Source organism: Bos taurus, chromosome 3 (genome assembly GCF_002263795.3).
Source record: "Bos taurus isolate L1 Dominette 01449 registration number 42190680 breed Hereford chromosome 3, ARS-UCD2.0, whole genome shotgun sequence".
Lineage (NCBI taxonomy): Eukaryota > Metazoa > Chordata > Mammalia > Artiodactyla > Bovidae > Bos > Bos taurus.
This window is the reverse complement of record NC_037330.1, coordinates 34,157,625-34,168,781: the sequence shown is the minus strand read 5'-3', so window position 1 is coordinate 34,168,781 and position 11,157 is coordinate 34,157,625.

Below are 11,157 nucleotides of genomic sequence, written 5' to 3'. Positions count from 1 at the left end.
TTACACAGGCAGGCTCATAGCCTGCCTCTACTCTAACCATGCCCCCACTTGGACAAAGCCAGGGCAAGAGAACAAAAGAGCAAGCTGCTCCCATGTACTTGGAAGGACGAGATATTCACATTCCTGTAGCTTCAACATTTTGATTTGAAGAAAGGCAGTTTACACAGTGAGCAGAAGACCGGTTTTGGTCACCACCACACACTGCTCTTGCTTGTTTGAAAACCTCATTGTACTTTGGGGTTAGAGGCTCCAGTGGCCCTGAACACCCCCGCCTAGCCTTAGAGGTCACTGTAGCTTCCTTTTCTCCCCACTCCCACCTTCCTGGCTGCTGGTGCCAGAAACCTTCCACCAAGAGGCACCACTTTCCCCTGTGGCCCTGAAAGCGTTCTGGGAGGGCTGAAGCTGGGGCTCTGAGCCCCTGGAGGCCCAGGCCCAGCTCCTGCATCACACCCCCTGGCCCCTAGCCGACCTACTTTCTTACCTGACTAGTTTTCTGGACTTGGTTGCCCATCAGGCCTAGACCCCCTGCCCAGCCTTCCCTACCTGCCCTGCGGCTGAGCAGTGTGTGGGCTGGTGTGGGAGCCTGCCTAGTGAGTGGAGGCCTGGAAAACAGGTGCTGTGTGAACCAAATTCTCTGTTAGCTGAAAGTGTAAACAACCCTCTTCTTCCTGAAGCCACAGGACAGAAAAGTAGTCATTGTGAAGGAAAGGACGATCCCGTGGCTGAGGTCCCTCCCCAAGGGGTCGAGAACATACAAGCAGGAGACATACGTAGGCACACACACCCGTGTGCTGCCCTGTGCCAGGTGCAGTAAGGAGCAAGGGTTACAGAAAGAATGGGACACAGTCCTTGCTCTCAAGGAACTCCCAGTCCTTGGGAAAGGTGTGGCTTACCTTCTTCCAGCGAGCTGAACACCAAGCTCCTTCCCTCCCCGGAGCGGTGGGATGGGGCTGATGTAAGTCTTGTTTAGGACAGGCCAGCCAGCCTGCAAGCTGAGGGCTGGGAGTGGGCCCAGATAACCTCGACTCCACCCTGACTGTTGCCTCCACAACCCACGGCTGATGCCCTCATCCCTGGCACCTTGACCTGCCCCATCTCCAACCTAAGCTACCCAGGTTACCTCAGCAAACCCCCACAGGCATAGGGGAATGAGTCAGAGCTCTGGGTCTCTCATCAACCCTTGGTTCCCACACCCAGGAACCCAGGGACTAAGATGCAGGTTGGGTGCTTCAGTTGAAAGAGGAGCCACCAGGCCTCTCTAACAAGAGAAAGACATCTAGAAGCCAGACCTCCAGAGAGAAAATTTTATTTAAAGTGTTAGGCAATTTGAACTCAGTCTGCTGGGAAGGTCACTTTTTCGGCCAAACAAGGTCAGTGAAGAAACTGCTCCTGGGCACTGACACTTTCCTTGTGAAGGGTCCTGCTTTTCGTTTCCTGAAGCGGTTCCGTTTACCCAGGGTCTTTAGAACGGCCATCCCCGCCACCTCCCCATACCTCCCACTGGGGGACTGGGGCGGCCCTGGCTACACTCCCAGGGTGAGTCTGGCAGAGCTGGGACAGGCCCCAGAGAAATGTACTGCAAGTCAGAGCCTGTGCCAGGATGAGGGGGCCTGCCCACTCCTCCAGTCACCTCCCAGCAAGGGGTTCCCCCAAAGCTCCTCCCAGATATGCACAAAAGGGGGCGCTACCCTGTGTCTCCAGTGGGGGCGGTCCTAGTGGTGCTGAGACGGCAGCCTCTGACGTTGCCCTTTTAAGAGCTCACCCCCCCCCCCCCCACAACGGGGGCGGGGGTGCGGCAGGCAGGTTCCTGTTGCAGAACCCCAGCAAGTGCGGCTCCCCATCTGCGGAAAGGAGACGGAAAGCCAACCTTGCCAGTTCTCAATCTCTAAGTCCCTGGAGCTGCGGGCAGAGGTAGGGGGTCCCAGCGACCTCTAATTCTGAGAAAAATCCCGTTTTCTTTTAAAGGGGAAGTTCCTCTTCTGCGCTGTTATTGATTGGCGGGTGAGCCCTGCATTTTGGAGAGCGATAGGGCTCCTCCACAACAGAACCAGGGCATCCCTCCCCTGCACAAACCTGCTGTTAGAAATGGTCTGGAAAATTATTTTCAATGAGGTGTAAATTACTGATAAGGTGGTGTGACCCTTCTGGGAGACGTCTTTTCTTTTTTTAACCCTAAAAAAGGGAAAAATTGAGCTCCCATTTAGAATGTCTTCTCTTCCTTCCATCATGTCTTAGGGGAAAAAAGAATTTTTTTTTTCCTACTCCTCCAAAACCAGTGCTTGTGTACTTATGCCCCGGATTTGGCCTCTGTTCAGAATGCCTGAGCCCCTCTTCTACAGCCAGCTCTCTCTTCAACCTGCCTCTCCTGAGCCTCCCCTCCCTACCCATTCCCCTCAACCACCAACCTGCTCACACTTCCCATCCAGGCTTTGCTATCGAATTATGATCCCAGTCGGCTCCTTTCCCTCAAAGAAAAATAAGCCCTGGACACTTGTAGGATCTGTGACCTCATCAACCTCCTAGTACCCACCCCCTCAAAAGGAAGGTGGAATGTTCCATACAGTGGGAACAGCATAAGGGAGTAGGAGGAAGGCCTGAATAGTTGGAGTAGAAGGTGAGGAGAGTTGGGCTGGGGCTAGAGAAGTGGTCTGGATAAGGAGACAAGGCTGCCCCTAAAGGCTGGGTCCGTGGGGCTCTTGCCTCTCACCTGCATGCGCTCTCTGCGTGTGCTCTCCTGCTGTACATCCCAAATCTGTGGTCTCCCATCACACATCTCTGGCTCTGACTCACCTACCACATCTCCACCACAATACAAACTGTTAAGTCCAGAGTCTAACCCTCTATCCAATCCTCTGCCTCCCCCTCCTCTGGATAGTCAGGCACCGAAAACAAATACCTGGAAGTCTCGCCCGGGACCACTCCCTTCTCTTCTCCAGCAGCCAACTTCTCACAGTCCCACTCTCTTCATCGCCCAGATCTGGCTGCTTGGCAGCCTGCTCCTCAGCTGCAGCGCAGACTCTCCTCTTCTTGGACTGTTACAGCCACCTCCTGCCAGTCTGCTTGACCCCAGCCGCTCTTTCAGATACAGCCTTCCCACTGTGACAGATGGTGCAGACACTCCTGCTCCCACTCCACCCCCAACCCCGCCCAAACACTTCAGATGGCTCCCTCCACCTATGAAATAAGTCCAGACTTCTCAGCCAGATCCAGATTCTTCAAACTGTGGCCACAGTTCAAAATAGCAGGCTCCTCTGCCCACTCCAGTACTCTTGCCTGGAAAATCCCATGGATGAAGGAGCCTGGTAGGCTGCAGCCCATGGGGTCGTGAAGAGTCGAACACGACTAAGTGACTTCACTTTCACTTTTCACTTTCATGCGTTGGAGAAGGAAATGGCAACCCACTTGAGTGTTCTTGCCTGGAGAATCCCAGGGACGGGGGAGCCTGGTGGGCTGCCGTCTATGGGGTCACACAGAGTCGGACACAACTGAAGTGACTTAGCAGCAGCAGCAACAGCAACAGCTGCTCTTCTTGTCTCTTGCTCTAGCCCCAGGCAACTGCTCATCTCTCCCAGGACTGACATGCACCCTCATCTGCTCCTGCTGTTCCCACTGCCCCATGCCTTTCCTCTGGCCTGTCCCTGGAACTCTTCCTTCCCCTTCAGCTCAGTTCAGTTCAATCGCTCAGTCGTGTCTGACTCTTTGTGACCCCATGAACCGCAGCACGCCAGGCCTCCCTGTGCATCACCAACTCCCGGAGTCCACCCAAACCCATGTCCTTTGAGTTGGTGATGCCATCCAACCATCTCATCTTCTGTTGTCCCCTTCTCCTCTCACCTTCAATCTTTCCCAGCATCAGGATCTTTTCCAATGAGTCAACTCTTTGCATGAGGTGGCCAAAGCATTGGAGTTTCAGCTTCAACATCAGTCCTTCCAAGGAACACCCAGGACTGATCTTCAGGATGGACTGGTTGGATCTCCTTGCAGTCCAAGGGACTCTCAAGAGTCTTCTCCAACACCACAATTCAAAAGCATCAATTCTTTGGCACTCAGCTTTCTTCACAGTCCAACTCTCACATCCATACATGACCACTGGAAAAACCATAGCCTTGACTAGATGGACCTTTGTTGGCAAAGTAATGTCTCTGCTTTTTAATATGCTGTCTAGGTTGGTCATAACTTTCCTTCCAAGGAGTAAGCATCTTTTAATTTCATGGCTGCAATCACCATCTGCTGTGATTTTGGAGCCCAGAAAAATAAAGTCAGCCACTGTTTCCACCGTTTCCCCATCTATTTCCCATGAAGTAATGGGACTGGATGCCAATATCTTCATTTTCTGAATGTTGAGCTTTAAGCCAACTTTTTCACTCTTCTCTTTCACTTTCATCAAGAGACTTTTTAGTTCCTCTTCACTTTCTGCCATAAGGGTGGTGTGATCTGCATATCTGAGGTTATTGATATTTCTCCTGGCAATCTTGATTCTGTCTTGTGCTTCCTCCAGCCCAGCATTTCTCATGATGTACTCTGCTGCTGCTGCTAAGTCGCTTCAGTCGTGTCCGACTCTGTGCGACCCCATAGATGGCAGCCCACCAGGCTCCTCTGTCCATGGGATTCTCCAGGCAAGAACACTGGAGTGGGTTGCCATTTCCTCCTCCAATGCATTGAAGTGAAAAGTGAAAGTGAAGTCGCTCAGTCGTGTCCGACTCTTAGCGACCCCATGGACTGCAGCCCGCCAGGCTCCTCTGTCCACGGGATTTTCCAGGCAAGAGTACTGGAGTAGGGTGCCATCACCTTCAAGTTAAATAAGTAAGGTGACAATATACAGCCTTGACGTACTCCTTTTCCTATTTGGAATCAGTTGTTGTTCCATGTCCTTCCCCTTCAAGGTGGTTCAAATGCTACCCTCTCTACAAAGCCTTCCCTAACTTCTTGCACCCTCACGCAGATATTAATGAATTGTCTCTTACATTGGACTGGTTGCTCCTTGAGGCCAGAGCTCAAGTCTTGTCCATCTGTGTACTTCTCAGACTTAGCCCAGTGCCTGGAGCATAGCTAGGTCTGGAGAGGGCTCTCTCCTCAGCCGACTCCGATTTATTGCAAGGAGATCCAACCAGTCCATTCTAAAGGAGATCATCCCTGGGTGTTCTTTGGAAGGACCGATGCTAAAGCTGAAACTCCAATACTTTGGCCACCTCATGTGAAGAGTTGATTCATTGGAAAAGGCTCTGATGCTGGGAGGGATTGGGGGCAGGAGGAGAAGGGGACGACAGAGGATGAGATGGCTGGATGGCATCACCGACTCGATGGACATGAGTTTGGGTGAACTCCAGGAGTTGGTGATGGACAGGGAGGCCTGGCGTGCTGTGATTCATGGGGTCACAAAGAGTTAGACACGACTGAGCGACTTTGAACTGAACTGAACTGAACTGAAGTTATTGCAGATGTTGCTTTGGGACTTGCTGGGCACAGCTCAGCCCCAGGCTCCATCTCTTCCCTTCTGTGCTCAGGAGCCAAACGTGATCTCAACTGGATCTTCGATGGACTATATATCTGTATGGAATCTGCAAACAGCGCCAGCACTGTTGACTGAAGCTATCATGGGTTAAGGCATCCAGTGCCATCTTTTGAGTCCCCAAGAAAATCTATCTAACTTGTCTGGGACATCAGGCTTGCAGCTCCTGACTGCAGCTAGCATTGGGAATACAGTTTTGTGATTAACGTAAATGGGTTCAGGGCTGCACAAAAGGAAACCTAGAGACTTAACTGGCTTCCCAGTTGATGGCTCCAGGAATGACACCTGGTCACCCCTCTGTTCCATTCATCAGTTCCTCCATCCACTCTCCATTCATTCATTTGACTAATGTTTACTGAATGCCTGCTACATATCAGCAGACATGCTAGATCCTAGCTATGTGTTTAAGGCAAACATGTTCTCTTTGCTCCTGGAGCTCACAGCTAGTAGGTAAGACAGATGTTAACCAAGTAAATTAATAAATAAATACTTCCTTGTACTACAAATTTCAATATGTGCCATAAAGGAGGGGGACATTCAATACCACCATATTCAATAGCTGGAAGGAAGCCAGGGTGCCCAGAACAGAGTGAAGGGGAAGGAATAAGAAGAGGCTGGGCCATTCCATCCCAAGCTTTGTGGACCCCTATGAAGTTGGGTTTTATTCAAGGCACAACCAAAAGGTCCAGTGCCAGGTGTTTAGGAAGGGAGCAACATGCTCAGATTCAGACTTTGCAGTATTACTCAGTATTACTCAGAAAAGTCCAGAAAGTGGCACACTCAACAAGAAAACTAGCCTGAACTTTTCAAACAGTCAATACCACAAAAAAGAAGGAAGGAAGCTATCGAGGAAGGATAGAAGGAAGGAAACTAAAGCAATGTATGGCCAAAAGTAATGCATAAACTTCTGGTTTAAAAGCACAGCCATCAAAGACCTGTGAGGGAATCTGCATTGGCCTGGACACGAGATGACACAGGAATCATCCTGTTCTGGGCGTGGCAGCGGTCCCAGTCCCACAGGGCTCTGACTCAGGCACCGGAGGGTGGGAGCCCATGATGTTTGCACCTCACTTTCACTTCGTTCTCCAAACACCGAGAGAAAGTACCGTGTCGATGATTATTGAAACTGAGTGGAGAGTGTCTAAGGGTATGTTGTACCATTTCAGCCATTTTTCTGAATGCTAGACATTTGCCAAGACAAAAAATTGGGGGAGATATTTTTCAATCTAGAAAAAATTATATTAATTAAAAAAATTTAAAAGATTACTTAGGCGACTGAGTGGTGACTGGTTTGGAGGGGAAGCAACCTCAGGAAGATTCCATACTACCTGAGCTGAGTGCCTCCTGAGTGCCAGGCGTGAAGTGGGGATGCTCAGAAATAGCCCACCCTTGGAGGCACAGTTCCTGAGGTGCTAGCCTACTGTGTTCCCTCTTTGCCTGGCAAAGAAATAAGGCCACTCTTTCCTTCTCCTCTTTAAAAAAAAATAAAATAAAGAGCCCACCCTCAAGGCACACACCCTCTAGTTTTGAAGAAAAGTGCAGGGCAGCCAGCTGGGCACATGGGCAAGTGTGGACAGGAGAACATGCAGATCCCAGCCCGCCGGAGGCCGCTGGCCCGTGGTCCCTGAGCAGCAGTGTCTGGAGCTCCCTGAGGCCAGGCTCTCCCCTCCCCATTTCTGTGCACTTTGTAGAGCAACAGCCAGGGCTTCTCCCCACCTCTCTCCTGTCAGAGCAACTGCCCTGCCCACCCACCTCTGCCATCAGCAGCCTCCCTCCCCACCCCTCCTCCCAAGCAGGCCATTGGTCCCAGATTTGAGCCCACAAAGTCACCAGGTTCTTCCCAGTCTGGCCCTGTCTGCCCTAGTATGCTGGGCCACAACTCCCACCCCAATCTTATTAAATTTTTTGGCCATGCAGCGTGACTAGCGGGCGGGATCATTGAACCCAGCCCAGTAGTGAAAGCACAGAATCTTAACCACAAGACCACCAGGCAGTTCCCACACCCACCCCAGTCTTGGGTTCAGCCAAAGTGACCCTCAAATTTCATTCATTCATAGCTTATACTGCTTAATCTGAAGCCACATTGCCTGGGTTCCAGTCCCAGGTCTGCCGTGTACTAGCTGTGTCACCTCAGAGAAGACCCTTAACCTGTAGGTTAAAGGAGTTTGCTGATGAATTTCTCCGGCCAGGAATGCAATTCCTGATTCTTTAAGAGACAACCAAGTCCTACCTCCTCCAAGAGGCCATCTGAGATTTCTTCGACCGTCCCCACTCTGTCTTCTGAATTCCTTTAGCCTCTTCTGTCTTGTCTGCTCCTGGACCACTTCACCCACGCTGCCTTGTTCAGTTGAGAACCACGTCTTATGCACGTGTGTGTATTTTCCAGGCTCTCCCCGCAGGTCACTTTCCCTCCTGAGGGCTGGCCTAGATGAGCAGTAATTTCCCTTTGAACCGTCTCCAAGATCTTGCTGCACCTTGGATTTCTCCCATGTGGGAGGGAGATCTAAAGGTTCCTTAAGCTGGGAAGTTCTGTGAAATGGGCAGGCCTTCCCTTAGGGGTCAAGGAGGACACCACCAGGACAAGCCTAGTTTGAGACTCCGTAATACTTAGACAAGGCCTCCCAGGTGGCTCGGTGGTAAAGTACCCGCTTGCCAATGCAGGAGACATGGGTTTGATCCCTGGGTCAGGATGATCTCCTGGAGGAGGAAATGGCTAACCCACTCCAGTATTCTTTCCTGGAGAATCCCATGGACAGAAGAGCCTGGTGGGCTGCAGTCCATGGGGTCACACAGCCACAAGGCTGCACAGAAGACACTGAAGTTTCCTTCCTGCTTTGGGGAGGGGGAAGCTGCTGAGGGCATAAGAGCAGGCTGGGGGGACAGCTCTATCCTGTGGCCCTGGGAGCAGGGTGGGGAGACTATTTGCCAAATTTGCCTGGAGATGAAGGAAGGGCTTCCTCACATCCCCACCCGGTCTGTCCTTGGGCAAAAAGGCCGTTCATAACGAAGGGGGCTTCCTAAGCCCATGCTGCCTCAGCTCTAGGCTCCAGAATCAAGTTCCTCAGCCAAGGCTGCCACGCTCTCCCATCCAGCAAGCTTATTTTAGTACAAAGGGAGAGAGATGAATGGAGGGCTGCAGTTTCTCCATGTGTTGGCTTGGGTCTTCAGCAGAAATGAGTCTCATTACCCAAGCCCAATTCAAGGGATAATTAACAGATGGTATAATTTCCGAGCATTCTCTGTGCCACATGGCTATTAGGTGAAGAGCAAGATGCCCACACAGCCCCTAGATCCTCCCAAACCACAAAGGGAGCCTCGAGAGGCGGAGCCCCGCAGAGGCCACTTAAGCCACCTTCTATCTCTGGAGCCTTCCTTGGACTTGTTCATCTTCTGTCAGAGAAGAGGGCACATCCCTGAGCTGGGGGTTCCCCTGCCCACTTCCTTCTCCTCCTCCCATCCACCACCATGGCCAAGAGTGTAGGGTAACCCTAATGCCTCTTGCTGTCACCAAAGCTCATCGCCTTTCCTTTTCCCCAGGGAGAAAGAAGAAAGCGGATTTCTCATTCTTGGCATTACCCTGTGGTCACACGGAGGTTCCTTGGGCCTAGAGCCCCTGAGAGGCGATACACAGGTTTCCTGCCGTGATGCGCTGAGAGTGACACTGATATGAGCAGAGTCCTTGTTGGAAAAGAGCAAGCATCTGACCCAGTGCTTTTCAACGGGGTTCCTCCAGACCCTCAAGCTCCACAGGGGGCCCAGTGGGGATGGGCAAGACCCTGAGTCCTACTTCAACCCCACAGCACGTATTTTTTTCCAGATTACTATTTTTAAAATTTATTCTTAGTTGGAGGATAATTGCTTTACAGTGTTGTGTTGCTGTACAACCATGTGAATCAGCTATAAGTGTGCACATATCCCCTCCATTGTGACCCTCCTTCCCAGCACTGCCATTCCACCCTCTAGGTCATCACAGGGCATGAAGCTGAGTTCTGTGCTATGCATCTATTTCCTGCCAGCTATCCATTTTACACATGGATATATGTAATATATGTCTATGCTACTTTCTCAGTTTTTCAGTGATATATGTCTATGCTATTTTCTCCATTTTTCAGCACCCCCCTTCTCTTACTGTGTCCATAAGTCTGTTCCCTATGTCTGAATCTCTATTCTGGCCCTGGAAAAAGGTTCATCAGTACTATCTTTCTAGAGTCCATATATATGTGTTAATATACGGTATTTGTTTTTCTCTTTCTGACTTACTTCACTCTGTATAACAGGCTCTAGGTTCATCTACTTCACTAGAACTGACTCAAATGTGTTCCTTTTTATGGCTGAGTAATATTCCATTTTATATATGTACCACAACTTCTTTATCCGTTCGTCTGTCGTCTAGGTTGCTTCCATGTCCTAGCTATTGTAAATAGTAGCAGGACTACTTTTATCTTGCTTATCATCTGGGCTTCTACTTTATATTTCAGTGAAAAAGGGATTCTACTGTTAAATTAAAATTTGAAGTTATTGAGCTTATTCTATCCCATCATTTTACAAAAGGAAATTGGTACAAGCATTTGACCAAAGTCACACGGCTAGACAGTGGTGGGCTGGACCTCCTCCCCAGGCCAGCCTTCATACCACTGGCCCCAGCCCCTCGCTGCTCACACAGTTGGCCCTGGGCCTCTGGACAGGGTATGAGAGAGGGAAGTCCCTTTGGATCACCCTCCACCTCCCAATGCCTGGCTCTACTTCAAGGTCCTGCTTCCATGCCTGGCCAGGAGTCCTGGAATCTCCCACGCCCCTTCAAGTGGCAGGTCCAGTCTAAAGCCTGCGAGTGGAGAGGTTCCAGAGCCCTGTGCCCTGGGCAGGATTGTTTGCTGTCACAAAGCTGAGGGTGGAAGGAGGGGAGCTGGATGTGGATGGGGAAGTGGAGAGGGGGCAAGAGGTCATCTCTCTGGGCAAGAGGCCCTATGGGGCAGTGAAAACCAGTGGTCTAGGACCCAGGAAGCTTGAATTAAAACTTGGTCCCACCCCTCTCCAGCCTTGTGACCCTGTACGAGTTTCACCCTCTCTGGGGCTCAGAACCTGCTAATATTAGCATGTTTATACCCACTGGCGTTTGCTCTGACATTCCCAGCCTACCTCCCCCTGACAAGCCCGGGTGGCATCCAGGTGGAGGTTGGGGTCATTCTGCACTGCATTCTGCAGCTGGACTCCAAGGGGCAGCCTGATTAGACCACAACTTTGCTGAGGGGTACGGGGCTGGGGGCTCAGGATGGTCACTGTGTGTTCCTGAGGAAATGGGGTGTCTCTCTGGCACAAGGGGGAGGATTTATACTATTGAGCAGGGCCGTTTTAGCTCAGTCTGACCCAGACCAGTGGAGGGGAAGCAACAAGGACTCTTATCAGCATCCAGCCTTTTGGAGGGGGGTGCGTCAGGGTGGGCACTTGCCCTCTGAAAGTCCTTCAAAAGGTTTTGAAAACCTCTAAACATTCTTAGGGTTTGCCACCATTATTATTTGCTGTTTGGCTTCTGATTATTAATTCCTTTGTAGACTGTGGTAGGAATCTGGCCCAGGGGCAGGCCTGGCGTCGTTTTGGGATAGGGGAAGAAGGTGAGTAGTAATGTGCGAATTCTATATCACTGGTACGGA